Source organism: Panthera onca, chromosome A1 (genome assembly GCF_046562875.1).
Source record: "Panthera onca isolate mPanOnc1 chromosome A1, mPanOnc1 haplotype 2, whole genome shotgun sequence".
NCBI classification, from domain to species: domain Eukaryota; kingdom Metazoa; phylum Chordata; class Mammalia; order Carnivora; family Felidae; genus Panthera; species Panthera onca.
Window position 1 is genome coordinate 217,106,662 of NC_138339.1, and position 21,914 is coordinate 217,128,575.

Here is a 21,914-nt window from a genome sequence, read left to right on the forward strand (position 1 = left end):
TAAGGAGGTACATATATCTTTTCAAATTAGTTTTTTATTTATTTTTCTTGGGAAAATACCCAGTAGTAGAATCACTGGTATTTCCATTTTTAATTTTTTGAGGAAACCCCATACTGTTTTCCACAGTGGCTGCACCAATTTACCTTCCCACTAACAGTGCAGAAGGGTTCCTTTTTCTCCACATCCTCGCCAACACTTGGTATTTTCTTGTCTGCCCCCTTCCAACCATTCTGACAAGTGTCAGGGTATATTTCATTGTAGTTTTGATTTGTATCTCTCTAATGATTAGTGATGTTGAACACCTTTTCATGTATCTATTGGCCATCTGCATGTCTTCTTAGGAAAAATGTTTATTCAGGTCGTTTACCCATTTTTTAATCAAATTGTTTGTTGTTTTGGTGTTTAATTGCATAAGTTCTTTATATATTTGGGATATTCAGCCCTTATCAAATGTATCATTTGTAAATATCGTCTCCTATTTAGCAGGTTGCCTTTTCATTTTGTTGATGGTTTCCTTAATTGTGTAAACACTCTTTATTTTGATATAGTCCCAATAGTTTGTTTTTGTTTCCCTTGCCTGAAGAGATATATCTAGAAAAAAAAATGCTGCTAAGGCTGATGTCATTGAGATTACTGCCTATGTTTTCTTCTAGGAGTTTTATGGTTCCACATCTCACATGTAGGTCTTTAATCCATTTTTAGTTTATTTTTGTGTATTGTCTAAGAAAGTGGTCCAATTTCATTCTTTTGCATGTAGCTGTCCAGTTTTCCCAACACCATTTGTTGAAGACATTTTCTTCCCCCTTAAGTATGCTTGCTTCCTTTGTCATAGATTAATTGACAATATAATCATAGGTTTATTTCTGGTCTACCTATTCTGTTCCATTGATTCGTGGCTATTTTTGTGGCTTCACCGTGATGTTTTGATTATTACAGCTTTGTAGTGTATCTTGAAATGTGGGATTGTGATATCTCCAGCTTCGTTCTTGTTTCTCAAGATTGTTTTGGTTCTTTAGGGACTTTTGCAGTTCCATACAAATTTTAGGATTATTCTAGTTCTGTGAAAATTGCTGTTGGTATTGTGATAGGGATTGCATTAAATCTGTAGATTACTTTGGGGCACCTGGGTGACTGAGTCAGTTGAGCCTCTGACTTAAGGTCAGGTCATGATCTCATGGTCTGTAAGTTCAACTCTGCATAGTGTCTGTGCTGACAGCTTGAACCCTGGAGCCTGCCTCGGATTCTGTGTCCCTCTCTCTCTGCCCATCCCTCCCTCCCTCTCTCTCTCTCTCAAAAAAATAAACATTTTTTAAATATCTGTAGATTACTTTGGGTAGTCTGGGAATGTTAACATTATTAATTCTTCAAATCCATCAGCATGCTATATCTTTTCATTTGTTTGTGTTACCTTCAATGTTTTTCATCAACGTTTTAGAGTTTTCAGAGTACAGATCTTTTGCCTTTTTTGTTAAGTTCATCTCTAGGTATTTTATTCCTTTTTGGTACAATTGTAAATGGAATTGTTTTCTTCATTTGTCTTTCTGCTAGTTTGTTATCACTGTATAGAAATGCAACACATTTCTGTATATTAATTTTGTATCCTACAACTTTACTGAATTCATTTATTACTTCTAACAGTTTCTTGGTGGAGTCTTTAGGATTTTCTACGTATAGTATAATATCATTTGGAATTAGTAACCATTTTGCTTCTATCTTACCAATTTGGATGCATTTTATTTCTTGACTGATTTTTGTGGCTAGAATATTCAGTGCTATGTTGAATAAAAGTAGCAAGGGTGGTCATCCTTGTCTTGCTCCTGATCTTAGAAGAAAAGCTCTCAGTTTTTCACAATTGAGGATGATGTTATCTGTGGGTTTGTCATACATGGCCTTTGTTATGTTGAGGTATTTTTCCTCTAAACCCACTTTTTGAGAGTTTTATCATGAATGGATATTAAATTTTTGTCAAATACCTTATCTGCATCTATTAAGATGATCATATGATTTTTATTCTTCATTCTGTTAATGTTGTGTATCAGGTTGATTGAATTGAAAATCCTCAATGATCCTTCTATTCCTGGAATAAATCTACTTGATCATAGTGGGTGATCCCTTTAATGTATTGTTTAATGTGGATTGCTAATATTTCATTGAGGAATTCTAGATCTGTGGCCTGTAGTTTGTTTGTTTGTTTGTTTGTTTGTTTGTTTGTAGTGTCTGTCTGGTTCTGGTGTCAGGGTGATTATGACCATGTAGAATGTATTTGGAAGCTTTCCTTCCTCCTGTTTTTTGGAATAGTTTGAGGAGAATACATATTAACTCTTGTTTAAATGTTTGGTAGACTTAAGTTGTGAATCCATCTGGTCCTGGACTTTTGTTTGGGGGAGTTTATTCATTACCAGTTCAATTTCGTTACTAGTAATCAGTCTGTTCATATGTATATTCTTAAATTATGGAATACCCAAAACATTTAGACTAATGCAAAGAACAATGTGATAAAACAAATGCCTATATTCAGTTATTTAGCCCTTTGGTATCCCAGCACTTTGCTAAATCTTCTTCAGACCATTCTTTAAAACTAAAAAAAAAAGTACTGATGCATAGGGGCACTTGTACCCCAATGTTTATAGCAGCACTCTCAACAATATCCAAATTATGGAAAGAGCCTAAATGTCCATCAACTGATGAATGGATAAAGAAATTGTGGTTTATATACACAATGGAGTACTATGTGGCAATGAGAAAGAATGAAGTACGGCCCTTTGTAGCAACATGGACAGAACTGGAGAGTGTTATGCTAAGTGAAATAAGCCATACAGAGAAAGACAGATACCATATGTTTTCACTTTTATGTGGATCCTGAGAAACTTAACAGGAACCCATGGGGGAGGGGAAGGAAAAAAAAAAGGAGAGGTTAGAGTGGGAGAGAGCCAAAGCATAAGAGACTGTTAAAAACTGAGAACAAACTGAGGGATGATGGGGGGTGGGAGGGAGGGGTGGGTGGGTGGTGGGTATTGAAGAGAGCATCTTTTGGGATGAGCACTGGGTATTTTATGGAAACCAATTTGACAATAAATTTCATATATTTAAAAAAAAGATAAAGATAAAAAATAAAAAAATAAAACTAAAATGACCAATCACAATTTGGTGTTGATCATTCTAATTCATATTAGAATCTATCTAGTTTTCTTTGGGAGATGTATTCCTTTATACAGATGCTCAAATAAAATATTTAACCTTATGTAGTGCTTTTTCACTCAGTACTATTTTTGGGATTTAGCCACATTTATATGGATACCACTGGCTTATCTGTTTTCATTGCTGTAGAATATTCCATCTTCTGGATATATTATAGTTAATTCATCCATTCTCCTCTGATTGGACACATTGGTTATTCCTGTATTTTTATTATCACCAAAAATGCTGCTATAAATATCCTTGTATTTGTCTTCTCGGGCATATGCACTTGAGTTTTTCTAGGATATATTTCTAATAGTAAAATTGTTAAGTTGCAGAATATAAGCATCTTCAACTTTAAGATATTGACAAATTGAATTGCTCTGCAAATGATTGCATCTTTCTTCTAGAAGACTGTGATAGTTTTTATATCTCAACATTCTTTTCAGAATTTAGTTAGTTCAGACTAATTTTTCCCATTTTATTTGTATGAAATATTTCATTGTGGTTTTATCTTGCATTTCTATGTGAGTTTAAGCGTCTTTTCATATGTTTACTGGCCGTGCATGTTTTCTCTTCTGTACAGTTGCTTTATTATCTATATTTCAAGGTTAATATATTGTACCACTTCAGAGAGAACATTTACTATTCATATTCCAAAGGGATAAGGCTGATAAATAGTTTCAGCTACAGAATATCCTTTTAAATGCCCTTGAAATGATGGGACCCTCTGCCTCATGCTATGACCTAACCGTATGGTCTTAAGATATTATCTCAAATAAAACAAGAACAATAACTAGGCTTCTCTTTGATAATAAGAACAAATGAGCTACTATCTTGAAGTACTTTAGAATGTATAAATGAACTAATTTTTAATTCTTCTCTTGAATGTGGGAAGCAGTGATAATACCAAAGCAATGAATAATTGGTTTGCAATACATTTCATGATTATCTTTGTTAGACAGGAATAGTATCCACCATTAATAATCTGCTCTCTCTTGGAGCTAGGCAGCTTGGCAGACCTGATGTCTTTCATACTTATGCTGAAAGATGGCTCCTGCAGCAGTAACAACACCCAAGTTCCAAGTTAAAAGATGTGGAAAGGATAATGGGCAAAATATGGGTGCCACTGAGTGTGTCCACTTAAAAAAAATAGCTTTCCATGAATCTTTACCCAAGAGGCTTTCATTTGGACCTCATTGCCTAGAACTATGCCACATAGGTTCCATAGTAGTCAATGGTGGGTATGTATTACCTGCCATATCTCCTGCATGCCAGGTTAGTTTATATAAACAGACAATAAGTAAGATATAGTTTCTTCTTTCAAGTTACTTAAGGCCAGTGAACTCTGTCTCAACATTTCTACTTTATTAATTTTATATAATTTTATAAATGTGTTTTTACATAAGGACATATCCATAGAATTATTACAGTAGTTACATGGTGTAACTACTTTTCATTTGTCAGACCTCTGGCTTTCCTCCAGCTGTTCACTATTATAAACAGTGCTTCTGTGAACATCTCAGTGAATAGGATTAATTTTTTAAATAGAGGTGAATATTTACTTAAAGTGTGTTGCCATTTACAATGGTCATTGTTAAGGTGTCTCTGAACTTAATTAGCAAATACTGAGCCAATGCTCCTGGAGAAATAGAGGATTAGGTTGCTGCAATCCTCCACTCACATTTTTTTTTTGTCAATCTATCAATGCAAACCTTGTTTCATGTATGTTTCTGTTTAAAGACACCTTATTTACTATATATTGTTGATTCATTAACATTGATTTCATGGTCGAAATCACCATAACTAATGCCTGAATGAAGCTTACCTAAAATATGTATTTTTTCTGTAAGTCACATCACACCTCCTTGCACATAAGTGTACCAGACATCCCTTCAGCACTATGCTTGGGTCCATTTTAAACAGCAGAATAACCAACCCAAAAACACAAAAAGCACAAACAAAAAAGTGGTAAAAACAAAACAAAACAATTGTTTAACAATATAGGGATCTCAAATTTTTCACCCCTCTCCAGATGTCTGTGAATGACTAGGAAAGTGCTTGAGGTATTTATTTTGGTGTTACAAATAAGTTTTAGTGAGTAGGAAAATTCACAAATACAGAATTAACTCTATTTCTAAAAGTAAAATTATTGTATTTTTTAGTATGAATACTCTTTTAGTTCATACCATCATTAGAACACCAATGGTATAGCTTCCTCTAGTTGCTGATAGCAGAAAGCAAACCTTGACCAAGGTTAGTTGGCTCTGGAATAATCAAACACTGGGAGGAGATAAGATGCCTCTATCTAAAAACTAAGTCTGTCAGAACCTCTCTATCTTATTTCTGCTTTGCTTTGAGATCTCCACGGTCTCAAAACAGCTTTTCTGCGTGTTGCCAGGGACATGGTTATACTCAGCTCTGGACTCGTACTTTATCACCTAATCCAGAAGGAAAAGAAGCTTCTCTAACCTTCTTCAAGTTTGAAAACTCTTAGAGAAGGACTTGGGCAGACCTGACCTGAGTTCTAGGTTACTATAACCTGGGATACAGGAGATGAAGTTTGTTTTTGTTTTTTTTGAGTTTTTTGTTTGTTCGTTTGTTTTGTTTTTATTTTTAGTAAAAAGGTGGGTAGCCTAGTTAGGGCCTCTACAGAGGTTCTGTCTGCTGTCTCCTTCATCACATCTGTCCACTTATGTTCCTTTTCTAGTAGACTTTGAGTTCCTTTAAAGCAGAAACCATGTTCACCTTAATAATCTCATCACCTAACAAAGAGCCTAGAGTGGGTACTTAATATTCATTAAATATTTCCAAGTGAAAAATAAATAAGAGTAAATAAATACTTCCAGATTGTTCTCCAGAAGTTCAATTTCTTTTTTTCGAAAATTTTTTTAATGTTTATTTATTTTTTATTTATTTTTTAAATATGAAATTTATTGTCAAATTGGTTTCCATACAACACCCAGTGCTTATGCCAACAAGTGCCCTCCTCAGTATTAAGATCTACCCTATAACCCAGCAATAGCACTGCTAGGAATTTACCCAAGGGATACAGGAGTGCTGATGCATAGGAGCACTTGTACCCCAACGTTTATAGCAGCACTCTCAACAATAGCCAAATTATAGAAAGAGCCTAAATGTCTATCAACTGATGAATGGATAAAGAAATTGTGGTTTATATACACAATGGAATACTACGTGGCAATGAGAAAGAATGAAATATGGCCTTTTGTAGCAACGTGGATGGAACTGGAGAGTGTTTAATGTTTATTTTTGAGAGAGAGACAGAGCATGAGTAGGGTAAGGACAGAGAGAGAGGGAGACACAGAATCCAAAGCAGGCTCCAGGCTCCGAGCTGTCAGCACACAGCCTGATGCGGGGTTCAAATTCATGAGCCATGAGATCATGACCTGAGCCAAAGTCGTATGCTTAATGGACTGAGCTACCCAGGCGCCCCGAAAAGTTCAGTTTCTAAATGCTCACCCAGAGTCCTGTTAACAATGAGTTTTTAGTTTATTTTTTATTAAATGTTTTATTTTAACTTTAGTATAGTTATAGTATTATATTCGTTTCAGGTGCACAATACAGTGATTCAACAATTCTATACATTACTCAGTGCTCAAGATAAGTGTACTCTTTAATCTCCATCACCTATTTCCCCCATTCCTCCCCCACTCCTCTCCACTGGTATTTCAGAAACAAAACAAATGAGAAAAGGGAAAAAAGAGTTTAATCACTTTAATCCAAATTTTCTATATACTAACAAATTATTCCTTAAAATATATTTGAAAAAATAATTATGTATGTATGCATATGATAGATCACAAAAGGATCATGCAGGAGGAAAAACTGAATTTTAGGAAAGTTTTCTGCCTGTGAGGGCTTAAGTTATTACTAATTTTGAAAGAGCATCCTTTGAAAAACTTGAGATTCTTCATATGTTATGTGGAAGAAACAAAAAAAGCACAATACCAATTTATTTCCCAGATGTTTCAGTGAGGTAAGAAAATATTCCAAAGAACTTTAAGTAAATATAAAGCTTTACTGTTAAAGAGACTTCCCATTTTGGAAACACTGTTTACACAATCAATCCTTGGATGTGTTTGCTCTATATGTAGCAAGTTATGTTAACAAACTACCCTCATAATCATCAAGATTGGCCACTCATTAGTGAATACCCAGGGAGAGCATACAATTAATAATGAATGTTATTCTTGTCCAACAAGGATAATCATGAAATATATTGCAAACTAGTCATTAATTACTTTTGTATTATCACGGCTTCCCATATTTGAATAATTAAAAATTAGTATGTTTATACAACATTTGATACTTTCTAACATACTTCAGACAATGTCTCATTTGTTCCTATTACCAAGGAGAAGCCTAGCTCTTATTCCTGTTTTATTTGAGATTATATGTTAACGCCACATGATTGGTTAGTAGCCTAAAGTTGAGAGTCCCCAAACCCTCCAAAATGTACATTTCAAAGCCTGTAGCTGTAAACTATCAGCCTTAAACAGCTAAGTTTCTTAGGTTCCTTGGTCATCGTTCTATCAGTCTTTCTCATGGTCTTTATTGAAAAAAGAAAAACATTGTCTAGGAAGTTTTCACTTGAAACATAGTGAGTACAGTCATTGTGTGATACAGTGAAAAGATCACAGAGTTTGAGTTAGAGGCTTTGGATCCTTGTGCATGCTCAGGGTTGTCAGCTAGGTGACCTTGACCAAGTTGCTCAACTTCCCTGGGTCTCATCTTTCTTTGTATATAAATGGGGAAATAGTAACATATACTTCAAAGTGTTCTTGTGAAAATTAAATGAGATATGATACATGAAAGATGCTGCAAAAATGGTAAATTGTTATATATAATTATTTGACATAATTTCAGTTTTTTGCCTGACTGAATACTCTGCTAGGTAGAGTTCTGCATGAGGGCTGAATCTGCATCTGTTTTATCTTAATGATACCCATTAAGATAGATTATAATAACTGGTAGATATATACATAAATAGTAAACACCTATTGAAATAATTATATAAAAGGAAGTTATGTAGCCATGTGAAACACTATATTTTTCCATCATTTTACATTTATTCTGTAAGAAGGTGAAGAAAAAACTTGGGAGAAGGAAAAGAAGCTAAAACATTTATTTTGCAAACTTTATGTTCCAAGTTCTGTTCTAAGCCTTGCAGAATATTTCAGGTAATAATCTGAATATCCCCCCAAAATAAAAATTATTATTACTACATTTACACACAAAGAAATTAAGGCGCTGAGAACTAATGAATTTGCTAATCTCACTCAGGTAGTACACAATTCAAATCCAGATCTTAACTCTCTTCAAAACTTGTTCTTAGAAGAAGTGGTATATATAAACAATGGAACACTACTCCGAGATGAAAAAGAATGAAATCTTGCCAGTTGCAACAATGTGGACAGAACTGGAGTATATTATGCTAAGTGAAGTAAGCCAGAGAAATGTATCATGTTTTCACTCATACATGGAATTTTAGAAACTTAACAGAAGACCATGGGGGAAGGGAAGGAAAACTAAGTTACAAACAGAGAGGGAGGCAAACCATAAGAGACTCTTAAATACAGAGAACAAACTGAGGGTTGATGGAGGTGGAGGGTTGTGGGGGGTGGGGGAATGGATGATGGCTACTAAGGAGGGTATTTGTCAGGATGAGCACTGGGTGCTGTATGTAAGTGATGAATCACAGGAATCTACTCCCGAAGCCAAGACTACACTATATGTCAGCTAACTTGATAATAAATTATTTAAAAAATAAAATAAAATACAAATCTAAAAAATAAAGAAATAAAAACTTGTTCTTTATATTCTGCTGCCCTTTCCTAAACGCGTCTAATTGTCTTGGGTCTCTTAGTAATTCATGATGAAATAAGGGAACCTACTTTCTCCTGGCCAAATATAGATACCTGTCATTTGTCATTATGACAGTAATTGCCACTGTTAGTCTGAAGTCTCTGGAGTAGCATGTCCCAAACTGTCTTCTACGGAAAACTATTCCCATGGAATGCTACACAAATAAAAGGTCACATGTTCTATCCTTCCGCAGAGATTCACAGAGTACCATAACAAAATAAGGGCTCTGAGAAGTCATAAGCCAAGGTTATCTGTTAAATTTTAGTTAGCCAAAAGTGTCCTTTGACCATAAAAATCTTTCTTTTACCACACAGTGCCAATTAACATTCAGGGAAATGCTGTTTTATACACTGGGAAATACTAGATGGAAACCTTCTGGGAGCAAGTGCTTGTTTTCTAATTTAAATCCAAGTTAGTTAACATATAGTGTGACAATGGTTTCAGGAGTAGAATTTAGTGATTTATCACTTACATATAACACCCAGGCTCATCACAAGTGCCCTCCTTAATGCTCATCACCTATTTATCCCATCCCTACCCCCACCGCCTCTCTAGCAACCCCCATTTTTTTCTCTGTATTTAGAGTCTCTTATGGTTTGCCTCCCTGTTTTTATCTTATTTTTCCTTCCCTTCCCCTATATTCAGCTGTTTTGTTTCTTAAATTCCACATATGAGTGGAATAATGTGATATTTGTCTTTCTCTGACTGACTTATTTCACTTACCATAATACATTCTAGTTCCATCCACGTTGTTGCAAATTGCAAAATTTCATTCTTTTTGGTCGCCGAGTAACATTCGAAGTGCTTTATAACTAAGTAAAACAATACCATTATACGAGACCTAAAATAGGTCACTCTGCGATAGAGTTTGTTTCATTGTTCAAGCCCAATGGTATCCTCTTTAGTAGGAAATAAGCCAGAGAACAAAGATATAGCATACAAGAAGACAGTGTTTCTCAACATAGCATGTGCCTTAGAGAAAGGTTCTAACCTATAATGAGCCTTGGTTCCCTGAGGGGGGGTTTTCTAAAGCTGAGGGGCAAATAGGTTTTCCCTGAGGTCAAATTTACCTTCCTTATGATTTTACTTAAGGTGATTCTTATGTGACTATAGGAACTATTTTTTAAAAGAAAAAAATAAGCATGATTCTACTATTATATAAACTTGGGCTAGCATTTGGGTATAGTGTATTATATGGCTTGTTGAATTCTGAGATGCTCATGAACTAGTCCTTTATGGAGAAATTGCATGCAAGGCCTAAGAACCTTGTTGAAACATGGGTAGAGGACATTGGCTGATGGTACATTGTTTTGTATCTGTACTAACTTCTCCCAAAAGGGGGTGATGGGAATTGTGTTATAATTTCTTAAAAAGTATCATGTAAGAAGAAGGAAATTTATGAGTGAAGGATGAATCTGAAGATTGTGACACTTAAGAATGTGCCATAATCCTACATTCACTGATTCTGAACTTGCAGAGTAGAAAGGGGAAACCCTTCACTCTTCACAGGGGTCTGTCATAACACATAGAGCAGGAACTTATACTCCAAACAACATGCCCTTATTGGGGAGAACTGTGATTATACAGGTAGCACTGTATTAGGAAGCTTTATTCCAGCCATTTATATTCAAAACATTCTTCAGTATACTTTCACAAGTAATAAAACTAATATTTCAACCTCTAGATATAGGATTCCTGACTCTCTATCTCTCAATCAATTGTTAAATTGGGGGGGTAGATAGACATTATCCCCCAAACTCATCACAATAGTTTGCTTGTGGTGCCCTAGGCAGAGCTTGGGGAGTCAGCAGGAATGACTGCAGATGTCACTTTTGGGTGCAATCCCCTTCCCTAACAATCACTTCCTGCCAGCCCTTAAAATTTACCCGAGATGGGAAAGAGATTTTTCTATCCCTTGCAGCAACTTGTTTTCTTTAACTGATTTTGGCAATCTTATTCTATGTTCTGGGAAATTGGACAAGTAAAATAAACTTGCTCAACTAGAATGACATCTTGGTTCTGCATACTGTTTTTAATACCATTATTGATTGTCAGACTCATAGGCACCAGAAAAGGCTAGACATCCAACAACAAACTCAGAGTATGTTCATCTTCCCTAGAAGGACAGAGATCATGCCTGATTTCTACACACTACCTCTGATGCCACTACTTAGTAGGCACTGAGGTATTCATTGAAAAAAATGAAATAAGGAGTTTTATTAGGCACCCCAGGTCAGTTAGTGGTAAGAATTCACTACTAAATCCTGTCAGTTACATCTTGTATGTAGATAAGATCAGTCAATAAATTCTACCTGGTTCTCTTTTATTTTTCCTTGAAGGGACATTTCCAGAGGAGGAAGCCAGGAAAACCCTGTTACAGGGTTTGACATCAAATACCACTATAGTCTCCTGCATGAAGACTATTTCTGTCTTTTCACTCTGACTAATGCTACATCCCCATAGATACTACCTGTTCTGACTTGGCAATCTAAAGGGAAGTAGTTTGGGGTTTGGCACACGGGAGTCAGGGGAGAGGTGGAGTATAGTATTATTTTTTTCACAAATGTAAACCAATTCATGAACTATCTTATAGTAACAACCCAAGGGGAGGAAAGTATTCAAAAGTAGACTGTGATGGTTAATTTTATGTATCAACTTGACTGGGCCATGGGGTGCCCGGATATTTGGTTAAATGGTATTCTGTGTATGTCTTTGAGGATGCTTCTGGGTGAGATTAACATCTGAAACAGTCGACTGAATAAAGCAGATTGCTCTCCACAATGTGGATGGGCCTCATCCTATCAGTGGAAGGCCTGAATAGTACAAAAGGCTCAGGAAGGGAGAATTGCTCTCTCTGCCTGTCTAAAGCTAGAACATTGTTTTTCTCCTGCCCTTGGACTTAGATGGGAAGTAAGATCATCAGTTTCCCTGGCTTTGAAGATCTTAGGATTTCTCCACCTCCATAATCACATGAGCCAGTTCCTTAATATCTGTGTCTGTACATCTCTAGATTGATAGATGATAGGTAGATAGGAAGACAGAGGATAGGTAGACAGATTTATCTCCTATTGGTTCTCTTTCTCTGGAGAACCCAAAGAGAACATGTCACAACAATGCAAATTATTTAATCTGTAATAATCACAAGAAAAACACCACTCTCTAATACCATGGCCAGTTTAGGTAGATGTTCTTGACCCAGAACAAAGTTCCTTGTCCTTCAGAATGTTATGGTTATTAGCCTAGCAACTGAAGGATAAACTAAGATCTACCATTCAGCCTTCTAGGATATCAGAAACAAGCTAGACATTAATTCTATTATGGAGAACAAAGCATTTCCTTCAGATGACTGACTCAGCCCCAAGTTTCTTTAGGAGTTTTGTCCATGGTGGGGAGCTTCCCTAGGAGAACTAAGTGTCAAATCCTCTGCAGTACATGGATTTGTGACATGTCTACTGCTTAGGAAAAGACAGGTTATTTGCTAAAGGACTAGCAGTTCAAAGTGGACTCAGAAATCGTCAGTGTGATTCTTAGAGGTCTCCAAAGCACATACATCAGAAAACAGAGGGAAAATGTCCTCACAATGGAAGTTAAAATGAAAGGTGGGAAATATTATGGAAATAAGAGAGGTTGCCTAAATTTAGTTTTGGCCTTACAGGAACATTGCATCTCTATAAAGATAGGAAAAAAAGGACAAAGGAAAGGCTTAGAAAATACACTTAGACTTTAAAAATAGAGAATTAAAAAATCTGCAATGGAAAAGAGGTATGAATCTTGAAAGGAGAGGGAGTGATAGTAAGTAAATTGCAACCGCCAAAAAATGACTTGAAGATTTTATTTTATTGAGAGAAAAATTTCAAAACTCTGAGTACATAGCTACTTTAGAAACACTTGGTATTGTTCTTTATAAATGCAAATTTCTAGACCCCATCCCACATCTCTGAATCAAAATATCTGGGCAATACCCAGGAATTCACATTTTGAACAAAACTTAGACGGTGTTTATACACTCTAAACTTTGAGAACCCCTGATATTAATGCATCTTCAAGTTACTGTAATATGTCCTAGATCCTTACCTATTTGTACTGCTGCTTTGAATCTAGGAGTACATCTCTGATTAATGAGAACATGAAAACCCCAATGTTCCTATAGAGAAGGACTGGAAAACCATTCTAGTCTACATTTCAAACAGTATGTTCATTGCCAGAAAAGAAGAAGCACGTAGATTCTGGAGAAACAGATCCACCCTCTGAGGTTTTGTTTTGTTTTTGTTTTTTTAATTACAAGTTTTGATCCACGTGTACTTATTTGTAAGACCTGATACCCTCACACTGACTCAGCTATCATTTTTATCCTCTAAATGAGTCCTGGACAAGTTCGACTGAGAACTTGTCCTTGAAAAACTGAAGAGATCTTTTTTAAGCATATATTGTTTTCACTTATATAAAATAGTTACGCAGCAGTGAGGGCTCATTTTCATGCTCAAAGGAAATAGGGAATTGTGCAGAGGGTCCAGATATCTGGCTGTGTCACTATTGCATTCTAGAATCTCAGGCAGGCATTTCATTCTCTGACCATTCCTAATTTGTAAAAGTAGAGAGTTGGACTTTAAGGACTCTTAAGAGCCCTTCACACATCAACAGAATGTGGTCTTTTTTTCTGTAAAGTTTAAAATCGATTTATTTTGCAGCTGTTGGTTCTGGTAGAAAATTACTAACTCCCATATATTTCAAAGTTCAAAATTAACACATAGAATATATATCACAAAGTATTTAGTCCATATTTTCAATATAGATATTGCAAAGCATGTTGATGCCAGAGAGGAAGTTTGGAGTTCTGAATGCTTTGATAGTATCAATGCAGATCCCTGCTTTTGAGAGATGTGAGGAATTGCCAAGATTACACTATGCAAAAAGCAAATCTGGAAGACAGCCTTTGGGGAGTAATTTCATTTCAGTAAGAGAGTTTTGTCCTAACTATTTTAATGTATAAAACATCTTAAAGAATATCCATTTCAGGGCGCCTGTGTGGCTTAGTTGGTTAAGTGTCGTACTTTGGGCCTGGTCATGATCTCATGGTTGGTGAGTTCGAACCCCATGTTGGGTTTGCACTGAGATTCTCTCTCTCCCTCTCTCTCTCTCTACCCCTACCCTGCGCTTGCTCTCTCCCTCCCTCTCTCTCTCTCAAAATAAATTAATGAACATTTTTAAAATTTTAGTAAAAATTAAAAAAAATATCCGTTTCAACATTACTACCTATATAAATCTATATAAATTATTTTCTAGTAACATCTTGACCCCTTAAGGTCATATTATATCTTGCACTACATATTACTAAAGAACCTAGATTTTATATTTCAAACATCTCACAATTATTTTGCCAACATCATTTTAGGAATTCTGTGATATCCTATCCTACAACCTGTATGTCTTCTACATTATCTCTAACCTTTAAGTTTGAAAGCGTAAAATATTTAGGAGACAAGGTTTATATCTCAGATAATAAAGTATCTGAGGTGCACTATCAGGTATAAACTGTATTATAGGATCTCAGAATGAAAAGATCCCTAACCAGATTATCATTCGTCCTCCTGCCATAATCCCACTTAGCCATCATAAAATGCAAGGATGAGGAAGATTTGTAATTATCCTGTGTGATAATTATTACAATTTTAGAATACATTCATTATGCAGAATTCTCCCCTAGATTTCACCCAAGTTCCATAGAAGGTGACTTAAGTCTTGAAGTCCTTTTACTGTTGGTTGAAAAATTTTCTGTGGGCCAAAGACCAGAAAGTCCTTCCATTCTGAAAGCAAGGACACATGGCCCATCCATCTAAAGCCCATATCTTTCTTAAGTTTTTTTAAAAAAAAGATAACTAGATCTTACAGAATTCCAGCCTTACATCATTCTAAATTATTATCGTGCTTTCTAAAAAATCAAAAAGAAATCTTGAAACAAACTTTTCCTTCTCTAAAAATGTGTATAGTAGCAAAATTAGGGCTCTGAGCATTTTCTCCCAACTCAACTGATTACACCCTCTCTCCTTTCTATAAACTTCCTTTATGTAAAGTGGGACCAGGAGCAGCGACTAAGCCCTTTGCAGCTGCATCATTAGCAGCTCACGTCGTTATCTGGCCCATACAGTGTTATCAGAAATCTTCCGTCTTAGATTGTGAAGGGACTTTTGAAAATTTGCACCTGCGCATATTTTAGTAAAGCAATCAACTTCAAATCCAACAATGCCAAGGTTCTGACTGTAAGGTAGATGGGACTTACTGTGTTACAGCGGGTCATCTATCCAGCAGCCACTCTCTCTGGCAACTCTGCCCCCGTGTGGCCAATGTGCAGCAGGTATTAGGACCAAAGAGAAGAATGCAAGAATGGATTGGTTATTGCGTTATGATGAATGACCACACACGTTTTGTTGTTGTTGTTGTTGTTGTTGTTGTTGTTGATGTTCTCCACTGGAAAAGAGATAGCTGGAGGGTAATTGGCTGGGTGTTCTACAAGACTTCAAAGGACATAGGTTCAAATTCCTACTCTAGAACCTAGCGACTGTGTGACTTTGAGATGGCCCGTTAACTTCCTTGGGATGGTTTCTTAATCTATTAAAATTGGGAAAAGTGGCAAAAGCATAGACCCATAGATCAGTGGATCAGAATGGAGAGCCCATAACTAGACCCACACAGTTATAGTCAACTGATTTCTGTTATGGAGCAGAGGCAATTCATTGAAGAAAGGACAGATAGTGCCAGAACAATAAGACATCCCCACACAGAAAAATAAACCTAGACACAGCCCTTATACTTTACATGAGATTAACTCAAAATGAACCATATATCTAAGTGTAAAATGCAAAACTGTGAAACTTCTAGAAGAAAACAAAGGAAGAAATCTATATAACATGGGATTTGGCAGTGGCTTTTGATGATACGACATCAAAACCACAATTTGTGAGGAAAAAAAAAGTGTCACTACGATTAAAGACTTCTGCTTGATCAAAGACATTGTTAAGAGACTGACAACACAGGCCACAGGCTTAGAGAAATATTTGCAAAAAAAAAATATCTCCGATAAAAAAATTATATTTAAAATTTGGACATGATGAGATTTATCTTTCACTGATGTTAAAGTAAATGAAGTGCCAATTTGTAAAGCTCCTGACATACAATTAATTCAATAGAGGGTTGCTTAATCTGAGGGCAAATATGTAATAGGGTATAATGCAAATGGGTATTTAATTTTCCTAATGCCTCATACACAAGTTCATAAGAAACACTTCATAAGTGATCATGTTGGTGAATTTTAACTCATTGCCTCACTCGTCTAGCCATTCTTTCTAAAACAGGAAGGAGCTCAAAAAAATTCCCAGGCTGGTTCCATGTCTGTTCCAAAAGGAATAAATAATGATTCATGCTTTCTGGGAAAGACAGAAAAGGACCATCATAAATGCTTATGAGAAAGATGCTTAAGAAGGCACACAAAAAAGTATTGGCTCAAGACACATAGCAAATTATTCCAAAGCTTGAAGAAAATCTAATTGTCAAATATTGAAGTGATACAAATGATCTTCACAGTGTGTTTTTTATCATATTTTCATCCCAAAGTGCAAAGTTATGGGGAGCTTTTATTAATATCTTCTTTTTTTGTAGTAAGGTAGGCTTCAGTGTTCTGTTGCATTTATTCCAATCAACAAAGGCTGACTGATTGATAAAAAGGAGCCTAATCTTCTCTGTTCCATTCCTTCTCTGAACACCTATCATTGACTCAGGGCCACACTAGAAAGACTGGACCTTTTTCATTTAATGTGCTTTTGCTCCTTCTCCCCTGCTAAGGTACAATTTCAGTGACTGAAAGAACTTCGTCTCACATTTTGTCAAAAACTTGCATGCAGGGACCAGAAGACAGATCCAGAGAGAATACAAAAGAAGAAACTATGGATATTGAAAGTAAAAGTAAAATGGACATCCAAAACAATAAGGAAATAACACAAAGCCACCTAAAGCAAAGCTATTGTATAGAATATACACTATGTCCATTGAGGCTGCATAGATTTGAATAGATAATATGTTAAAACTTTCTGGTGGGGGCTGATGACACTGGAGTTACATATTTTTTTCCTCAAGTTTTTATTTTAACTAGTCCAGCTAGCTAACATACAGTGCAATATTAGTCTCAGGTGTAGAATTCAGTGGTTCATCACTTACATACAACACCCGGTGCTCATTATAACAAGTGCAATCCTTAATACCCATCACTTGTCTAACCCATCCCCCTCACACCCACCCACCTCCCAACTAGTAGCCATCAGTTTGCTGTGTATAGTTCAGAGTCTGGGGCACCTGGGTGGCTCAGTCATTTAAGCATCTGACTTTGGCTCATGTCATGATTTCACCGTTCATGGATTCAAGGGAGCCTACTTGGGATTCTCTCTCTTTTCCTCTCTCTCTCAAAATTAAAATTAAAAAAAGTTTCTTGGTTTGCCTCTCTTTTCTTCCCCTCTGTTCATTTGTTTTGTTTATTGAATTCTACATATGAATGAAATCATATGTTGTCTTTCTCTGACTTATTTCACTTAGCGTAACACTCTCTAGCTCCATCCACATCATTGCAAATGGCAAGATTTCATTCTTTTTTACAGCCGAGTAATATTCCATTGTATATATACACCACCTCTTCTTTATCCATTCATCAGTCAATGGACATTTGGACTTTTGGCATAATTTGGCTATTGTTGATAATGCTACTATAAACATCGGGGTACATAAATCCCTTCAAATTAGTATTTTTGTACCTTTTGGGTAAATACCTAGTAGTGCAATTGCTGGATCATAGGGCAGTTCTATTTTTAACTTTTTGAGGAATCTCCATACTGTTTTCCAGAGTGGCTGTTCCAATTTTCATTCCCATTAACAGAGTTAATATGGTTTCCCTTTCTCCACATCCTTGCCGACACCTGTTGTTTCCTATGTTGCTAGTTTTTGCCGTTCTGGCTGATGTGAGGTAATATCTCATTGTAGTTTTGATTTGTATTTCCCTGATGGTGAATGATATTGAGCATCTGTCTCTTGGCCATCTGGATGTCTTCTTTGGAAAAAAATGTCTATTCATGTCTTCTGACCATTTTTTAAAAACTGAATTTAAATCTTAAGGCAAGAAAGGACAAGGGAGGATGATTCAGCAGATGGTGTAGGGTGAAGCGGGAGGCAGTAGGAAATTATTGTGAGCAATGGTAACGTACTTGGCATACCACACAGCTGAAATGGAGAGTCTGTTTTGGTAAGTAAAAAGGGAAGAGGATGGAAAGAAAGGAGCAAGTTGATGAGTGTAAAGGTGAGTCTGCTGACACTTGGCTCTGTCTCAAGCAAACATTCCTTGCACTTCCTCATTTTTACTTTCGTTGTCTCTAAGAGATCTCTAATGTCCCTGTCAATTGTAGTGTTTGTTAAATCTAGACTTTGCTTTAAAATGACTTTAGGGAGCACCTGGATGCCTCAGTCAGTTGAGAGAGGGACTCTTGATTTCCACTCAGGTCATGAGTTCATGGGTTTGAGCCCCACAATGGCTTCATGCTGACAGTGTGGAGCCTGCTTAGGACTCTCTCTCTCTCTCTCTCTCTCTCTCTGTCTCAAATAAACTTGAAAAAATGACTCTAGGATTATCTGCCTCTCCTATCCAGCAGCTGTGAAGAAAAACCTGAACTTGTTACCAGCTGAAACTTGGAAAAGGAGGGGTTAAATGTGGCCCCCTATGATGGAGGTTGGTGTCAAAGGAGGCTGAAATTTACAATAAATTTACACTATACTAAGGACACATACCTCCTACTTCTTTACCCAAAATCACCCCCACAGGCTTGAAAGTAACAGATTTTGTTCGGGAAAAAATCTCAGGTTTGGAAGCAAGACAAAAATAGATCGATCTCTGCAAGACTCTGATTAGCATCCTAGACCTATATCCTGGGTGGGTTATTCTTTATTCAGCTTATAATTTCTCCCAGTCATGATACTGTCCAGTGGAGTAGATGAAGTTTTAAGAGGGCTATCTTTCCTGCCAGATGATTGTGGGACGTGAATATGCTTTCAATATAATCATCCTATTATGTAGCTCCAGGAGTAAAGTGTTCTTTTGAATTTGGCTATCATCATACTGTAAGAAGAGCATCCTCCATATGCTAAAGTGCCATAACCTGTGGGCTGCAGCTTGCTTTTGCACTGCAGATTTTTCACTGTAATTGCATGTAACACTTTATTTATAGTAATGAAAAAGTACTTAAAATCCAATTACATAGATGGAAATTGCATATCTCTAAACAGATGTAGAATAATTAAAAAGAAATCCAGTGCATCTCTATAGAAACTCTTTGAAATTACCAAAATGATTTATTTCAATATCCTCCAAGCTGTTCCTCTGGTTAAATTGCTAGCCTATACTAGGTGAGCCTAGTACACCTTTCATGTGGCTTAATGGGGAATTGAAATGTAGTTTCCATGCATTTGCTTTTCTTTCTATGACCCAAATAATTCATTTAAGAGCAATATGCTTCTATAAATTTCCTTTGCTCAGAGGTTGTTTTGGTGAGCAAAATTCCTTGCTGGGAACATCTCCTGAGATGTTTACTGGTGAACTGAGAGTAAAAGGATGGTTTTGCCAGTGTGGATAAGGAAAGTGTGGCTTTATGGGACTATATCATTCAATGACTGCATCAAACTTCCTCTATTACATCAGTGGAAGAACCAGGACTGGAAACTCGCCACACGTGAGAAATCCCTGGTTGACCTCCATTTTTTGTGAAAGCAAATAGGAATATCTTGAATAATGGAAGTCCATCACTCTTGTTATCTATGCTCTTAACTATTTCCTTCTGAGCCACTCCAAAACAAAACCATAGTTTATCAATATAGACAGCTGATAGCCATCTTTCTCTTTGTTAATGGAATGATTGTTATAGCCTAAAAGCTAATGACACGCATGAATCTAACAATTATAAATGAGTCTATTTTGCCCAAAGAAAGATTCTTGTTCTACTTTGTAGTTTAAAAAAATACTCTCAGAACTCTTGGGCTTACAGAAAAATAATCTCTCTGAAAACTCATATTAATAACTTTAATATTGCATTAATGTAATTTCTATCTTTAATATGTCAAGTACAATTGAAAATATTTTCCGTAATAAAAATATATGTATTATTTATACCTAACATGGAAGAGAGGTTGAATTTGCTTTGGACTTATTTGCTATGTACAATTTTTTCTTTGTAATGGGAATAATAATCCTGACATTTCTTAAAAGTCCCAGCAATTGGCACATTGTTTGGAAGCTCTTCTTCCAGTGTAACATTAACATACCTCCTTTTCTCATTTTCATATTCCTAGCCTCAACAGAAACCTAGAAGCTTTTTTCCCCAACAAGTATTAAGGTAACTCTAGATCATTCGATTCCTTCTGTCAACCCTGCCACATCAGGCTTATTTTTTCCTTTAGTTTGGTGCCCTCTTTCTCTATCCTCTGCCTTCTCCCTTATCAAAACATGCTCTCAGGAACAGATCAGGTATCAGTCATTTTCATATGAGTGTGACTATCAGTTGCTATCCTATCTTGTTTCAGTAGGTGCAGGTATTAGGAAGTGGGCAAAAAAGGTAAATTGAGGAAGTAAGAGCCTTATAACCCTTCAAACTATTCTACACTTTCACCTTATTAGACCCAATGTAATACTTAGTCTGCAAGGGAGAAGGAAGTGTGTTCCTCTCCAATGTAGGAGTCATATAAACCTGATGATAGGCTCCATGATCTCCATGATCCTTGTTACCACCCCACCCCTCACGTGTCTGGCAGGAAGACACATTGCTCTTTGGATTTTGTGACTGTGATCCAGTAATTTGTGACCTTTTAATTCATTTCTTACTGGTCTGTATCCCTTTGGTTACTTTCTATTTTTCAATTAAAAGACTTCTCACACTATAACAAACCCTGTTCCTTTCCATTTTTTCCAACTGTATTCTGATGTTTCATTTCAAAAGAGATGATAAACCTAATGTTTCTGATGACCAGCTTTATCATCATATAAAATGTAATTTTAAGTCATTGGACTAAGCATATTATTCATGTCACATCTCTTTAGCCCAGATAAGGAAGTCCAATTCTATTGGCAAGTGACCACAATATGTCTCTTGACTTACCAGTCCATTTCTTGATTGACTGGACTGTCATGCCCCTGGGCATAGTAGGCATAAGAACGATAAATGGCCAGGCCAAGGAAGACCCCAAGTGCTATGGAGAAAAAGGCCCTCTTGTGCAGAGATGGTTGCCTGGGTCAGGCAGACCTCTCATTCTGAAAAACTTGCCATTCAGAGTCTCCTTCCACAAGGAAACAGAGGCAGTGGAAATGCCTACTACCTACTCTTTGGGTCTGTCTCTAAGGAAGATGTTGAAATCAGTAGGAATAGAAATCAGAGAGTAGAAGCCAGAATAAGAGATTTCTCATGCCCGAACCTCAGCCAGCCTTCCTGCTGATGCTATGAATGGTATGACAAAATGGCCTTTGTCCTCTGAGCCAGTGGAAGGGATGGAGACAGATCAGAGAGAATGAAAAGAGACCAAGCTTGCACAATAAGAACTTTTATGTGGAAGTCAAAGTGGATAAAGTCTGATTGTCCCTGGAGGCCTTGTGAAACCATTTCTTGGAACATTTAGCCTAGATTCCATAAAGATAAGGCATATTTGTACATAACGTGTCCAGAGCAGTCAGTGCTCCAAATGGAAACAACACACTGCCCAGACTGCACTAGTCAGCGCTCATGATTTCCATGCCCTTTAGTGTTTCTGAGTGAGTAGATGGCTCTAAGAGTGGC

At 36.4% G+C, this 21,914-nt stretch overlaps 1 long non-coding RNA gene across 1 annotated transcript in view; it reads right to left on the reverse strand.

Annotated features, from left to right (window-relative positions):
* Positions 1 to 21,914, reverse strand: part of LOC132682086 (uncharacterized) — a 96,928-nt gene that overhangs the window by 38,351 nt on the left and 36,663 nt on the right. The gene's annotated exons all lie outside the window — the stretch shown is intronic.